We start from the raw sequence: 14,595 nt of genomic DNA on the forward strand, positions 1-14,595 counted from the left end.
AACAAAACAGCATTGTTATGTTTTTAAGGGAAAAAAGTGTAATTTCTTCATTGGTCTGCCACGTATCAACAAAACTGCATCACGGCACACCTGTTTTGGGGGTTTTGTCATGTGATGTTCGCAAGCTGAGCCCTTAGGCCAGGGTTAGGGAACTCCGGTCCTCAAAAACCACTGTCCTGCCTGTTTTAGATGTTTCCCTCCTCCAACACATCTGGTGAGCTGATCATGAATCACAGGTGTGTTAGCGCGGCTCTCGAGGACCGGAGTTTCCTACCCCTGCCATAGTCACTGAGATGTCATTTTCAGTTGGTAGCACATGGAAAATGGTAGCCCTGAGATGAATAAAAACTTGGATTTTTCTGCTTAAATCATATTTCACAAATGTTTAGATTATTGGCGATGTATATTGTAAAATAATAATAATAATAATGTTTTGACTTCACTTGCCCTTTAACAAAACAAATAGGTAAAAAGTGAATTCCCCTTGGAGCAAGTCTCATTTTCTTGGGTGGCCATCAGTAAGTGTTGTTTTGCTGCCGCGTGACTCCACTTTTGACAAGGACATCTCCTTGCTCTCTCGGAAGATGTTCTTGATAGTGATCCCAAATGTGCTCTGGCAGAGATTGTACGATTTGTTTTGTTTTTTAAGAGCTAATTGGCTGCGCTTGTTTGCCTTGATAATTCATTCTTACAGGTTATTACAAGTCCAAAAGTTGTGCATGTTGGCAACTTGGCAATCATTAGTCGTCCACTGTGAGGCATGACCTTGATTTTTAGGACAACGGCGGCCTGCCGAGTGTCACTGGCTGTCACATGCTTTGCAACAATTCACTTAGATTTCACAGAACGTCTCCATCTTTGACGTGCGCCATGTATTTGTTCCAAACATGATTTGATTTTCGCAGTGCATGAGATACTGAGAGTAAATGCTACGAATCGGCGTGAAATGGGAAGCTGACCAGCACGGATGTGATTTTATAGAAGAGACAAAGCACAGGCTGGAGTTAAGATGATATATTGTTTAATACAGGTCTTCAATTTCCGACAAAACTGAAATGCGACACTTTGAGGTTGTAAACGGCGTGCCTTGAACTAGAACGCAAGAACATGCTGTCACGTGACACAAAGAAGGCACACTCGATTATAGTTACTTACTGTTTTGCTTTATATTTGTGGCCTAGAAGTGTTTTCCGTGTAAATATTTACCGTAGTCAACATGGTGGTCAGCACTTGTCAACAATTGTCCTAAAGTGTGAATGTGAGTGGGAGAGGTTGCGTTGATAAGACCCACGCACCGAATTGCATGCTAAGCCAAAACCATATGGGTGACAGTCATGACATCAAAGAATACATGAGAAGAAATTGCAAAAAAATAAACACACATGCTAACGTTAGCCAACTTTGCAGACCACAGTTTCATACCCGACAGTCTTCGCTTTGCTGCAGCGCTCTGTTTTCTTAAGATGGCAAACGAGTTGAGTAAATCAACAACACCTGTGCTTGTTCTGTCCTGTTCTGTTTTTATTTGGTACACCATAAATGTTAGAGAAACTGTTTGATGGTTATATAAAATATATATTTTTTTGAAATATTTTAAAAATATTTAATTTGATTTTTCTAATTTAACTTTAATCTTGTACTCTTACTACTTTTTCCCCCAAAATTGTGATTTCTTTTTTTTGGGTGTTTTTTTGTTTTTGTTTTTACAACTCCTTTATACCACAAACTAATGAATCAACACTACTTTTGGTTTCATTGCACTGTTTTGCCTCAATTGCTTCACATGAATGAAGCAACAATCAGTTACGGAGTTGACAGAATTATTCAACTTTCAATAATCAATTATTGCCACCTTGCGTTAAGATCATTGTTACTTTTACATTGTTACTCAGTTTTATTGAATTTCCTTATTTGTTGTTGATGTTTTATTCATTAACTTATATTTTTACGTGTTTTAATCAAGTCATTATGATCTGGCCTACTGTAGTTGCAATTGCATAGAACTTCATGGTGTGCTGAATATACGTTTCTTGGTTGTGCCTCAGCTTGTAGCCAGTGTTGATTTGTTTCTTCATCTGTTAGCCGGCTGATTTGTTTCACATTGTGTGTGCGTGAGCGCGCGTGTGTGTTTGTGTGCAAGAGCTGGATTTAACCCAACAAAAACTGCCTGCCGTTTTTGGGTGATGGTAATCCATATTGTCACGCAGAAATTTATTATGTTGGTCTAACTGCAAGTTTGTTACTGCGAGATAACGAATGTTGTTTTTTCGCTGATTCAGAGTCGTGTCAGCACATTTCATGCGTTGTCGTCAGTTACCCGGTCAGCTACCCCAAAGATCGCCACCATTTTCTTTCAAACAGCCGCCAAAAGACAAAACGGTTATTATGCGTGATGTTTGAATTTTTTTGCGAAACTTCAGACCAGTCTCTATACAATTTATTTGCTAGCTAAATGACTCCATATGATAAACCATACAACATAAGATGGGATCACATCTAGTATATTGAGCAATTCACATGATATCCTGCCTCACATTTTTTTAATAATTGCCCATTTTAATAGTTTAAACTAACTACACCATAAACTTGCACTGCATTTTATGGTAACTTAAGACTTTTAGAAAAAGCACCAAAAATAACTTGAATGTGTTTTTTCCTCCCAGCAGAATAGCCTAGGCAAGGTTCCACTACAACAACAACAAAAACACAAATAGGTGAATTAGTGAAGAACAAACTGCGACTAAGCAAGGGTTCGCTCAATTTAATATTTTTGACAACACCTCAGGAAAAGGTGTATGATAATGACAGAAGAGAAAGTTTTCCGTCTCTTTTTTCATTCCATAGTTAGTTGATTTTTTTTTTAAGCATATGCTAACGTAAATAGCATCTAACTGAAAGTCCAAGGCTAATAAGTATCATGAAAATATCTTATCTGTCTTGGAAGGGTTAGTAGTGTTGCTTCATTTTAGTTTTATTATTTAATTTTTAAAGTGATACTTGACTCATTTAGCCATTTCCAGCAATAAAAAGTTAATGTTTCGTCTAGAATTAATTTGCTAACTTCATTATTTTTCATGTACAATTAATACTTTTAATATTTTGCCACTTGCTGTCAACTGAAGATGACATCACGCATGCTCAGGAATAATGCTCCATTCGAGGAAGGTCGGAAGTCGGATTTATCTCAGTTGGCTTTTCCCAGTTTCGATCTGAAAGCATTCGAGGTGAAAGTAAACAACCAAAATGGCGGATAGTGATAAATAGGTTTTTTTTGGGTCTTCAAAACACATTTTGACCTCTAGCAAACTTGTCTTATCGCAATTTTGCTTCATTTATTGTATTTATCTTATTTCATAATCATTCCATACAGTTCAGTAGTTCATCGTATAATTTTGTGCATAGAGATAGCAGCATATACTGTCACGTACGTTGTGGTAAGTCAAGTCATGTCGAATATTTATGAATGAAGAAAGCTATCTAGTTTTATACCCGAGTAAATTGTGTTTTACCATTCACAGTATGTATTTCCGTAGTGGTCGCTATTGTAGAGTGACGTCACATTGAAGTCGGGGTACTTTTTTCCCCAAATTTTGCAAGTGGGTTTTCCGAGTTCAAGGGGGCCTTCCCGTACACCCGTCCGTCCTGGTTTGTAGTCAGAAAAGTCCGACTTCCCACTTTCCTCGAATGCAGCATAAAGTAATGACCAATCACGGCTCACCTGTTTTCTTGGTTTGGTCATTTGACGTTAGCAAACTGAGCCATGATTGGTTGTTACCTGTTTCCTGAGCACGTATGATGTCGTCGACAGCAAGTGACAAAATGTGTCTTTAAAGGTATTATTAACTGTACATTAAAAATAATGAAGTGATTGTACAAATTATAGACACAATTCTTACTGCCGGAAATGGCTAAGTGAGTCAAGTATCCCATCTAAAACATTGCCTGTACAATTATTCATGATGATGACAGATTGATGGATTCATTGACTTTACACTATTTGCAATTGGGAAAGAGATTTTTGTTAAAAAGTGTTAAAATTAGAAGAACCCTGCGTCAAACAATATATTACATTTCTCTAGAAGTAAATTACAAAAGTTACCCACGTGGCTGATACGCTTTCCTGTATGGAATAAATGCTTTTCATTGTAGTAAATGGAGAGTGTTTCCAAAGCATATCTATGTAGCTTCCCCGCAGGCTCCTTTTTGGCAGCTTCACCTTTCTTTGTCACTCTCCCTCCTCCTCATCCTCCTCTTCCTCTTGTGTCTAATTGTCTTCTCTCGACTGTGATTTTGCAACTTCATACTTGTTCTGTTTGCGTTTTCACACACGCACACATGCACACACACACCCCACACACACACTGTCGCTTCTCGCTCCTTTTGTTCATGTGTTTGCTCTCACGGCTGTTCAGTTAATTTTTCTATCTCTTGAGCTTGGGTCTACAAATGCCGTACGTAGATGTATAATGGAGGTCGCTGCAGGTGCTTGTGTGCTTCTTGAGGCATTAGCTGCCGCCGCTGTTTGTTTGTTTGTTTACCTCCCGCAGCCACTTGGAGTCCATTTGCCTTCGCCTCAAGGGATCGCACACACTCACACAAAGATGCACGCGCAAAGACAACAACATGCATCGGTCTGTCTCAGGTTTCATTACGGCAGCCACAGCGTGTGGATCAGGATCAGAGCTGGGAGAATGGGGCCCATTGTAGTTTTGAGTCCTCTTAAATTTGTGAAAAAGTATGATGTAACGAGGCAGCGGGGGGTTGGGGGGGTTCTAGTGGTTAGCACATCTGGTCCTGGGTTCAAGTTCCGGCCGGCTTCGGTCATCCTGTGTGGAATTTGAATGTCTCCCTGTCTTGCTGGGGTTTTCACCCTAACTAATTGATTATGTGCGATTGGCTGGTGACATGTTCCAAATTCTTGGCAACAAGAAAAACTGTTTGCGATCATTAAAACTGTTTGCGGATTTTTGGCGAACATCATTGCAACCGTTTGCAACCTGTCACAAACTCTGCTGAAAATCCAACATCCGTTCGTTCACAAGCACTTGCAAGTAATCTATTATCAGATTAATTGCTAACAATTTTAATAATCGAGTAATCGTTCTGAGCCATTTTTCATGATTTCAGCAATTGTTCACCGGTTTCTGTAGTCCTTCATGAAAGAAGACTGATTATCTTCTGTGTTAAATCAAAATAAGACATTTGCAAACATCTGTTTTTACTTTGGAAAACAATGAGTGAACCAATACCATAGTACAACATAAATAAGCCCCCCCCCCCTTTGTTTTTTACATCACTATACGAGAACGAAGTACAAAATAAACACCAATCACTGTTTAAACAGTAATCAGGGGAACATGCTTTTGTAATGCACTTTAATGCAAAATTTAAATGAATTAGATTAGTCGGTCAATCGATTGAATAATCCTTATTGGCTGTTATTCTGTTTCACATCTTGATCATGGAGTCCACCGCTTGGCCCAACTTATGAAAGAATTTGTGATCGTACATTTTGAACAAGTTTAACATTTACGATTGTCGGGCATTACCTTTTCCAAACTGACTGGCAAGGTAAAATCCCTCTTAACTCACTTCAAATCTCAAAATAATCTTTCAGAGATATCCAATAAAAACCCTTGCTGAATGTGATGGCAAAAGATTGCTAATTGCTCAAATTATTGATTGTTGGTTGGTTAAAGGTGGTGTCTTTAGTTTGGTCCGTTTGTGTTTGTGAACACAACCGTTAAACAATCTCATGGCAAAACACAACAAAATGGCGAAATACAGGCTGGGGTGGTGGTGGTGGATGATGACAAAATCACCACCACACATTAACAGAAGCCCAGAGGTGTTGATTGAGAATGATTACATGTTTAAGAAGTGTTTATTTCTGAGTGACAACTAAAGACCTCACCTTTTAATGATTGTTGGTATGGGTGAACGGTGAACCTCTCTTTAGTCTCTACCAACTGGCTTGAAAGTGACCAAAAGGCATCAGATGGTGCGTAACTTTTTTGTGTGTGTCTTTCTCTTTGGTTCTGTCTGGCTCTAACAGCCAAATCGCGATTCTGTGCAAAAAAGGGACCAAAACCGAAACTCTTTTGTTTACAGCCACTTCAATATTTACAATTGTATTTAACGGATGATAAAAGTTTAAGGTTACACATCATCTAATTCAGCTGCTATATAAACTGTACAGTGTACACCCCATTTTTCAACCTGGAATTAAGCCCCCCCCCCCCCCCCCCACTTTCCTTGTAAAATTAGTGGTGCATTTTTGAGTGGAAAGATACCAGACACAAATGGGCCCACTACAGATCATTTCATTGCTGTCTGTTTGTTACATAACTGCGTGAATCATGGAGGGAATTTTTTTTCAAAAGAAAATGATTATTCTTGATCCTCTGCATACGCAGACAACTTCACACAGTGAGGTCTACACTTACCATAGAGATGTTGCATTATGAGAAGTGATAAGCTCTCTCTCTCTTTCTCTCTCTGTCTCTCTCTGTCTCTGTCTCTCTCTCTCTCGACATCCCATAATGATACTCAGACAGGCAGACAGCCGCTCGGTCCCCATTGGTAGAACTGTTGCCAGGGAGCGTTGCCGTCTCAACGTGGATAGAATCTGTTGTCTGGTACATTTTAGACATGAGAACAACTGCAGGATCTGAATATTTATAACGCGTCCATTGTTCACATGGACATTGTATAGATGGAAATAAACAGCAGCCATTTTGACTTTAAAACAAACATTTCAACTTTGTCTGTGTCAGCACTTTTGTACAACGGCGCTGCCTCATACCGACAGCTGCTTCCGATATTTTGGTTAGCTTTTTTTTTAGCTGCAAACTGCAACCACAATACTAATAGTGTTATCGTAATACATCTGTGTTGATCAAAACTGAGGGGTTTTCCCCCATACCGTATTTAACAACGTCCGTGAAAGTAGATAATTGATCATCAAAACTTCAATTGATTGTGTGCCATTGATTATTTCTGTCTTGACGCAACTGAGGCAAAATGAAAACCCTAATTCCATTGAAGTTGTCAAATGTAATTAAGGCAGAATACAATGAGTTGCCAATTGCAAAAGTAAATAGTATAACAGTTTAACTTTGGTTTGTCAATGTAAAATGAGATAAAAATCTCTAGAACTAAGCAACAAGGCCAAAAGCCAACATTGAATGTCCCTGACCTTTGATGCCTTAGGCTAAACTTCGGCAAAGTATGGCCCGGGGGCCACTTGCGGCCCGCCCGCTGTCTCTGTCAAATCATGAAGTCAAAATAAAGCGTGAAATATCTTCTGCTTTTATTTTGATAGTTGTGCTTTTATTTTATGTGCACATTTTTAGATGCTAGTAAACGCAAGGTAGCAAGCAAGAGCTACGACTTGTCTGCAGTGTTGCCAACTTGGCAACGTTGCTTTCACTAGCAAATTTTCGTACCCCTCCAGCAGCTATTATTCCGGAAAAGAGACAAGCAAAAATAACAACGGTCTTAAAGTTAGTTACATTCTTATTTCCTGCATAGGGAAGATAGCCAAAAGATTTGACCTGATAATAGTGCTCTCAAATCTACCGTTTCATATACTGTAAGTATTAGCTGTATTAGAAATATTCACTGTATCATTGCACATTACTGTTTATGGAGCAATAAGATGCAATGTTACATGATTAAAGTTGCATGCACACAACTTAATTGAGTTGAAAATCCTTAAGTGGCATTTTGCAATTACTGCTGGACAGCAGGCGTTGCCGTTGCTTCATCAAAATGTAAAATTACAATTTAATAGTCGTAATAAAACAAACATTCATTTAAAGACAGGGTTTTATTCATACTGTATATTAATGTTAGCTTGCATTTGGTGATGAGCGCTCTCCTAAATTTGAAGGAAAAAAATGTAAAAAATAATATTCAAGAGGAAGTCAACCCCCCAAAAAATTCTCGACAATAATATGTTTTATGCAGCCCCACTAGTCTAAAGTATATACAGTATTATAATCAGTTAAGCAACGAAATCCAGCAGTTTTGATCAATATCAATCAGTGTTCATTAACATGTTTTGCATGTAGGTTATCTTTCCAGCCATGGTTGTCTGTTTTTTCAGCATTTGAAAAATTCTTAAGTCTATATTGACACAGGGCAAAAATTGGCGGCGTTAACCTATTTTGGCCATCCTGCTGAAAGCTCACTGACTGCTTGCACCATCAACAGGATGGGTACGGGTCATAACTCTATGCCACACAGTGCCTGAAGGACCTGCACGTTCTGTCTTTCACAACTCATAAAAAAACAGATCTTACTGCAGGAACTGTATGATGGAAAATTGTAGTGGTTTCTATTTCAAACCATGATCAGGCCCATGCTTAGTTTCAAGCATGCTAAACTGATACACAGAGTCCTCTGTTAATGTTGGTGTCATCATGTGGAGTTGAGGCACGCTCAGTTATCGCTGAACTTGCTGTTTTATACTCATGCTGTACGCGGGTTTTCATACAAATGTTAACTGTAATTCTGACTCTGAGATTCAAAATATTAACTTCTGTAATTCTGTTTGTATTGGCGCCACAATAACTCTGTTGTGAATTGAGGTCCCCCTTTCTGTCTATAATAGCCTATTATAAGGCCACCATTTTACATATGACATCCCCGCTAAAGAATTTATTGGCACCCTTGCATCCACAAAACCCAACTAAACGGATCCACTAGGTGCAAACTCGACTTTAGCTTTATGCATCGTCATTTTAATATCAATCTGAGGTTGATACTTTTCCATTGGCTACTACCACCCCCCGGGGCTTCAAGTGGGTCCTCTGGTAGGACAAATAGTTATCATAATTCTGTCTGTACTCTTGCACTAGCATAGTGTAATGATAGACAATAATGTACAAATTCAGGTTCTGTAGCCGCCATAGGAACAAAACTCCATCATAAAACGAAGACCACCTCCATGTAGATGAGCCTGTAACTGCTGTTTTATGTTCCAATGTTGTATTTTTGTTAGTTATTAAAAATCATCATGTACTGTATATGTATGTATGTGTGCGCGCGCGTGTGTGGATACCATCTGGACGATTGTCTCCTCGTCTTGATTTTATTAAAATATGCCTGGACCTGCTGCTTGAGAGAATGACGCCGTGCGTAGGTATGAAATCCTTGATTAAAATCCATCTAAAGAAGGAAGGACATTGCCGCAACTCGAGATGGCGAGACGACAGAGGGGAAAGAAGAAGAAAAAAAACTCTGGGAAAAGTTTGAGGTGCAAACGCGGGGCGGGAAATGAGGACACGAAAGAAGGCGGCGGGGGGGCTTTTTTATTTTTTTATCAGGCATGTGCAGAATTTATATTTAATGCAGATGGGAGGGGAGTTTATGTTGGCGCATGCATACGTGCCCCGCTATTCACTCCCTGCATATATTACAGTGAATATGCGGCTGTGTGTGTATGTGTGCACACTCGGCCCGTCCTGTCTGCCTGACTCAACATATTCTCCATCCCTCCCCTCCATTAACCCCCCCCCCCCTTCCTTTCTCCTCTCTCTCACTTGGCTGGCACGAACATGCATGTCTGGAGACTCCGTACCGCGCGCCAACTTCACTGCAATGCAGCCCTCTGTGCATTAATTGGCAGCGAGACAGCGGCTACGTGCTATGCAGGCGAGGAGGGAGAGCGGAGCGAGGGAGGGAGGGGTGGAACTCGGCTGGTGGGGGGGGTAACATGAGGACAATCGTCACGGTAACTGATGGATGGACGAGCAGGTTCACGGCGACACACACCAACAAACAAGAGTGTGCATTCCTGAGTGTGTACAGGGAGATGACGTGACTGTGTCTATAAAAGAACACAGTGAGGGAGGAGGGGAGTGTGTATATTTGTGTGTGTGCGTGTATATGTGTGTGTTGTATATGTCTGATTGTATTAGCGGATTTGCGTCTCCTGCCTTTTGTGCCTGCTCGCTCATGTGAGCCTATATGTGCAGTGCAGATATCACAGTGCCGGGCCCAAGCTCTTTAAAGCTGCAGTCGGTGCTGCTGCTTTTGTGTGTGAGAGAAACAGTTTTTTGTTATTCCTGCCACAGCTGAGGAGGTAAAGTTGAGTCCAACTTTCTCCTCTTTTTGAATTCCAATGGTAAAGTCGAAAGCAGTTTGTTACATTGACACGTTCTCTCCGACAGGAAATAGAATAAATCTCTTGCAGGGTCAGACTGTAGCAACTATCAACTGCTATAAGTAACATTTGAACATTCTTATCTCGTGCACACATATGTAAAAAAACAAAAACAAAGTTGAAATAGAATTATTCATTTCCTGGGTCAAACTGTGGCCACCATCAACCTATTGACTGTTTTATGTAATATTTCAACATTCCTCTCTGGCACACCCAAGGATAAATACATAAATGAATAAATAGCACTAATCTAAACACAGTTAAAATGAAATTGTAAGAACAACACAACGCCTAAGTCAAAGTTCCAAGATTAAGCAGGTGGCATCATAAACCAATAACATTATACAAGTCTTGTCTGGTGCACACGTTAAGAAAAACAAGTTACCAGTAAGCACTGTTAATATCAACATAGACCCAAAACACCCGAGTCATTGGAAATATCTTAACTCATTTGCTCCCAAAAATTTATAAAATGTTCTATTTTAAATATTACCATGCTCCCAAAGACGTATCTATACGTTTAAGTTTTTTTTTTCTAAATGCAAGAGCATACAGAAGGCTTTGCAGCCTCTGAACTGAAAAGAATGCTTGAAGCATTGGTAGTTGTTACAAAAACGGCCAGCAGGTGGCAGCAGAGTATAAGAGATCAACGAGGCCATGTTGCAGAAAGTTGTTTCCCCCACTGTTTTAAACTGATTTGTGAATAATGATGAAATGTAGCTATATTTTATTGCTAAACAAAAACACATAGAAATATACTTTATAAATATACAAGTGAATGAGTCAGGAATTCTGCCCCTGACTCGAACTGTGGCCATCTTCAACCCATTGAGGCTTGCGAGGGTGTGCGCACATAGCGAGTGTTGTTTTTTTCCGTCATGGATCGTTCAAGGTTGCAAAGATGTTTGCCAGACACTTGCAAACCATTTTTATGCTCGCAAACAGTTTGTCTTATCACAAATCAATTTTGAACATGTTTCAGAGTCAAACCAAACTGTGGCCATCCTCAAACCTTTACTGGCTGTTCTTATATTCTTATCTGGCACACAAGTATAAAAAACTCTTAAAATCAACATTTTTAAAACCGATGGAACAATGAGTCTTAAGAATTAAGTTAAATCTATTTGCGGGATCCAACTGTGGTCATCGTCCTCCCTAACCCTAATTTAATGTTCTTATTTGGCACACAAGTGTAAGAAATAAGATCGTAAATCATTGTTGATATCAAATTGTGAAAACAGTAAAACACCAGTCATACAAGATCATTGCATTATATCTGTTCAAGGGCAAACTGTGGCCATCATCATCAACACTTCAATGATTGTTTTAACTTTCTTACCTGGCACGTCTGTTAAAAAAAAAAGAAAAAAAGTAGTAGTAGTATTTAGCTACTGTGGAAATTAAAACCTAAAACCAATAGAACACTGAGTGTTAGGAATTGTTAATCTGTTGCAGGGTCAATGCCCATCATTAACCCCTTAGCACCTGTTTTAAGTAACATTTTAACTAACATTCTTATCTGGCACATGTAAAAATAAATAAAATAAACAGAAAAACAAAACAAAAAGTTAACCACTGATAATGTGAAAATCTAAAAACTATTAGATGTAATAGAGATTGAGTTCAATAATCCATGTCATTTTCAAACTGGCAATCCCCTAGCCCTTTGACTGTTAATGGCTGTGCGCAACTTCACACACTTGACATCAACAATCGACTCCATACAATTGACCAAATACCAAGAAGAAAGGCTTCTTTTTATAAATATTTTTATGCTTTGCTACTAAGTCAGGATACTGCTTCAGAAGTGGAAAAATTGCCATGTGAGGTAATGTTTAGAACACCTGCCTAACGCTCCTGAGGTCCTGGGTTTGAATCTTGGCTCCAGCCATGTCGTGTGGAGTGTGGGTTGTCTGTGGGTATTCCGGCTATAGAAACCTATAGAGAAAGTCGAGAACTCGAGCAACATGCAAGGAGGCATAACACACACACACTGGTAATCATGTCAAAATTTGTGCAGGAATTCAAGCTACGTGTAGCTTGTTGACAGTTTTTGCTGCGTATGCGTGTAGGTGTTCGCTAGAAAGGTCTGCATGATTCACTGTACAGCACACAACACTTACTCAAGCCAACTTAAAAAAAAAAAAAAAAAGATTGTCAAAGACAAGACACTCCAATCAGATTTACCATGATGTGTTTTGGCTACGTTGGGGAACAAAAACTTAAATATTGATAGTGTGAAGCAAGTAAGAAGTGGCATGTTTTCTCCTGATGTGCATGTGTCAAACAGGGATTTCAGGAGTTGCATCATTGGATGAACAGAGGATTAATCTTGCCTCATAAGGTCAATTCTCTTTTTATCTTAGTCATCCTTCCTTTCGGCTCCCTGTCTGTGGTAAGCCTCCATGTGTATACCACTACTGTTGTCAGCATTAACATATACTGTACTTCCTCTGTATTTCCTAAAACCGCTAGTAAGTGTGACTACAGTAATGGGGAACAGCGGCACAGTGGTTCGGACTCATTGGCTTATGCCATGATACTTTTAACGACCTTTGTTTTTGACGAATGTCCGCTCGCTAAATAGTAACAGACAATGCAAGACAGCCGGAACTAAACTAGCAGTCATAAACCTTTAGTAACGCATGGCGACAGAGTATACAATACTCAGTCATATCTGGATTCTTTATCTTCTGCCAAAAACACATCAATGTTATTGCAGCTTACTTGGGCTTCTGTGTTTTATCATCAAATGTACATGAAGATCACACTGCCCCCTAGTGACCAAGGCATGCACACCAGAAAGAGCAATCCAATGCCCACTGAACTGCACAAAATTCTTAAATTATCTTTAGTTGATTGATTGATTTGAGATACAAGTGTTTTGAGTTATGAGCATGGCCATTAAATGAATCATAGGACCCCTCTACCGTGATTGATAGAGTGCTCAGTTTTCTCGCTGTTGACAGGAAAGAACTGTGACTATAGCTTCGCCACGGTAACTTATAGCCCTCTTACGTGAGCAGTCATGTGAATGATCCCATGCGGATCGACGCCGCTTCGTCCAGGGGCTGAGCGGCGCAACTTGCCTCAACCTAATTGTCTTTCTCTGCTCGTACTGTCCTCAAATGACTTTCTCCGTCTGTCTCAGTGACCCCCCCCCCTCTTTCCTCAGCCTATCCCCTTCCTACCCACCCCCTCCATCTCGACTCTCTCTCCAGCTCTGCCCACTTTCTGACTCCGTCTGTAACTGTAGCCTGTTTTTTTGTCTCTCTCCCTCCCACTCCCTGCGACGTATAGATACTGCATTGATCCGACACGCACGCACACACACACACACACACACATACACAAGTGAGCCTCCCACTCCTTTCATCATTGATTCACACTGCTCTCTCTCTCTCGCTCTATCACACATTCTCACTCTCTCTCATTCTGCACTGGCACTTGTTGAATCTGATCCTGGGGAGGAGGACGTAGAGATGGCAGAGCGGCGGAGAGATCATGACAGGCAGGCAGGGGGAGTCTTTACAGCAAGGAATGGAATACCGACATAGAAGACGGATAGGAGACGGAAAAGTCAGTCATGCCGCAGAGCAAAGGAGAGTCCTGTCTTTTTGAGCGGGATTTACTAGGGATGACACTTTAAAGAGTGCATGTCAAACTCCGCTTTTGGGACCTCACCACTGCCAACCAGTCAGCCAGCTTGCCGACGCTTTGTCTGTACGTCGACTGCGAAGACTGTCTGAGCACGTTTTTCTGCATTAGTGCATGACACGGTTATGTGCTGCTTTCCCCAGGTGAGTAGGTGCTTACGTGCCAGGATACACACTCATTTCCCTGTGCAGCCTGCACTGAGAGAGCGTGTGTGAGTGTGAGTGTGTTTGTGTGTGCGTGTGTGTGTGTTTAGGCATGCATACTTTTATGTAAGTAAGGCAGAGTGCATGTGAGTGTGTGTGCATGAAGTGGGAAAGAGAAGGGAGTACGTGAGAGAGGCGGTGACATTTTTTTTTTCAGTTTGTATTCCTGGAAACAGCTTTGTAGCATTGCTCAATAATGAAACTGATGTGTGTGTTTATATATATATATATATATATATATATATAAATGTATAAATGTGGGGATGTTGGGGGGGCTTCAAAGTTCATGTGGGGAAAGTGGGTGAAGAGTGCATTGGGAACGCGCCGGACAAAGAGCCATAAATTAAGTGTTAAAGTGGATATGTAGAAGGCGAACATGCTGTACTCTATCTACATTGTACTATTCTACCTAAATGTTTTGAAGGAAAACAACTTTGTGCAAAATCATGTAGGTTCAAACAGTGGGCGAAGATGATAAATACCTTAACATATCTTGCAATAGGGAATACATGAATCCAGTGGTAATGTGGCAATTTTTGGGGGAAAATATGCATTAAGTCATAC

At 40.2% G+C, this 14,595-nt stretch overlaps 1 protein-coding gene across 3 annotated transcripts in view; it reads left to right on the forward strand.

Annotated features, from left to right (window-relative positions):
• Window positions 1-14,595, forward strand: part of nacc2 (NACC family member 2) — a 46,615-nt gene that overhangs the window by 16,065 nt on the left and 15,955 nt on the right. The window contains exon 1 of one of the 3 annotated variants that reach the window (XM_086096751.1): window positions 13,434-13,971. The exons of the other annotated variants lie outside the window; for them this stretch is intronic. The gene's annotated coding sequence lies outside the window, so the exon portion shown is untranslated. Of the gene's footprint in view, window positions 1-13,433; window positions 13,972-14,595 lie in introns of those variants that run through there. 3 annotated transcript variants of the gene reach the window in all.

Source organism: Leptonotus elevatus, chromosome 15, assembly GCF_054856555.1.
Source record: "Leptonotus elevatus isolate MCC_2025b chromosome 15, RoL_Lele_1.0, whole genome shotgun sequence".
In the NCBI taxonomy this organism is placed as follows: Eukaryota; Metazoa; Chordata; class Actinopteri; order Syngnathiformes; family Syngnathidae; genus Leptonotus; species Leptonotus elevatus.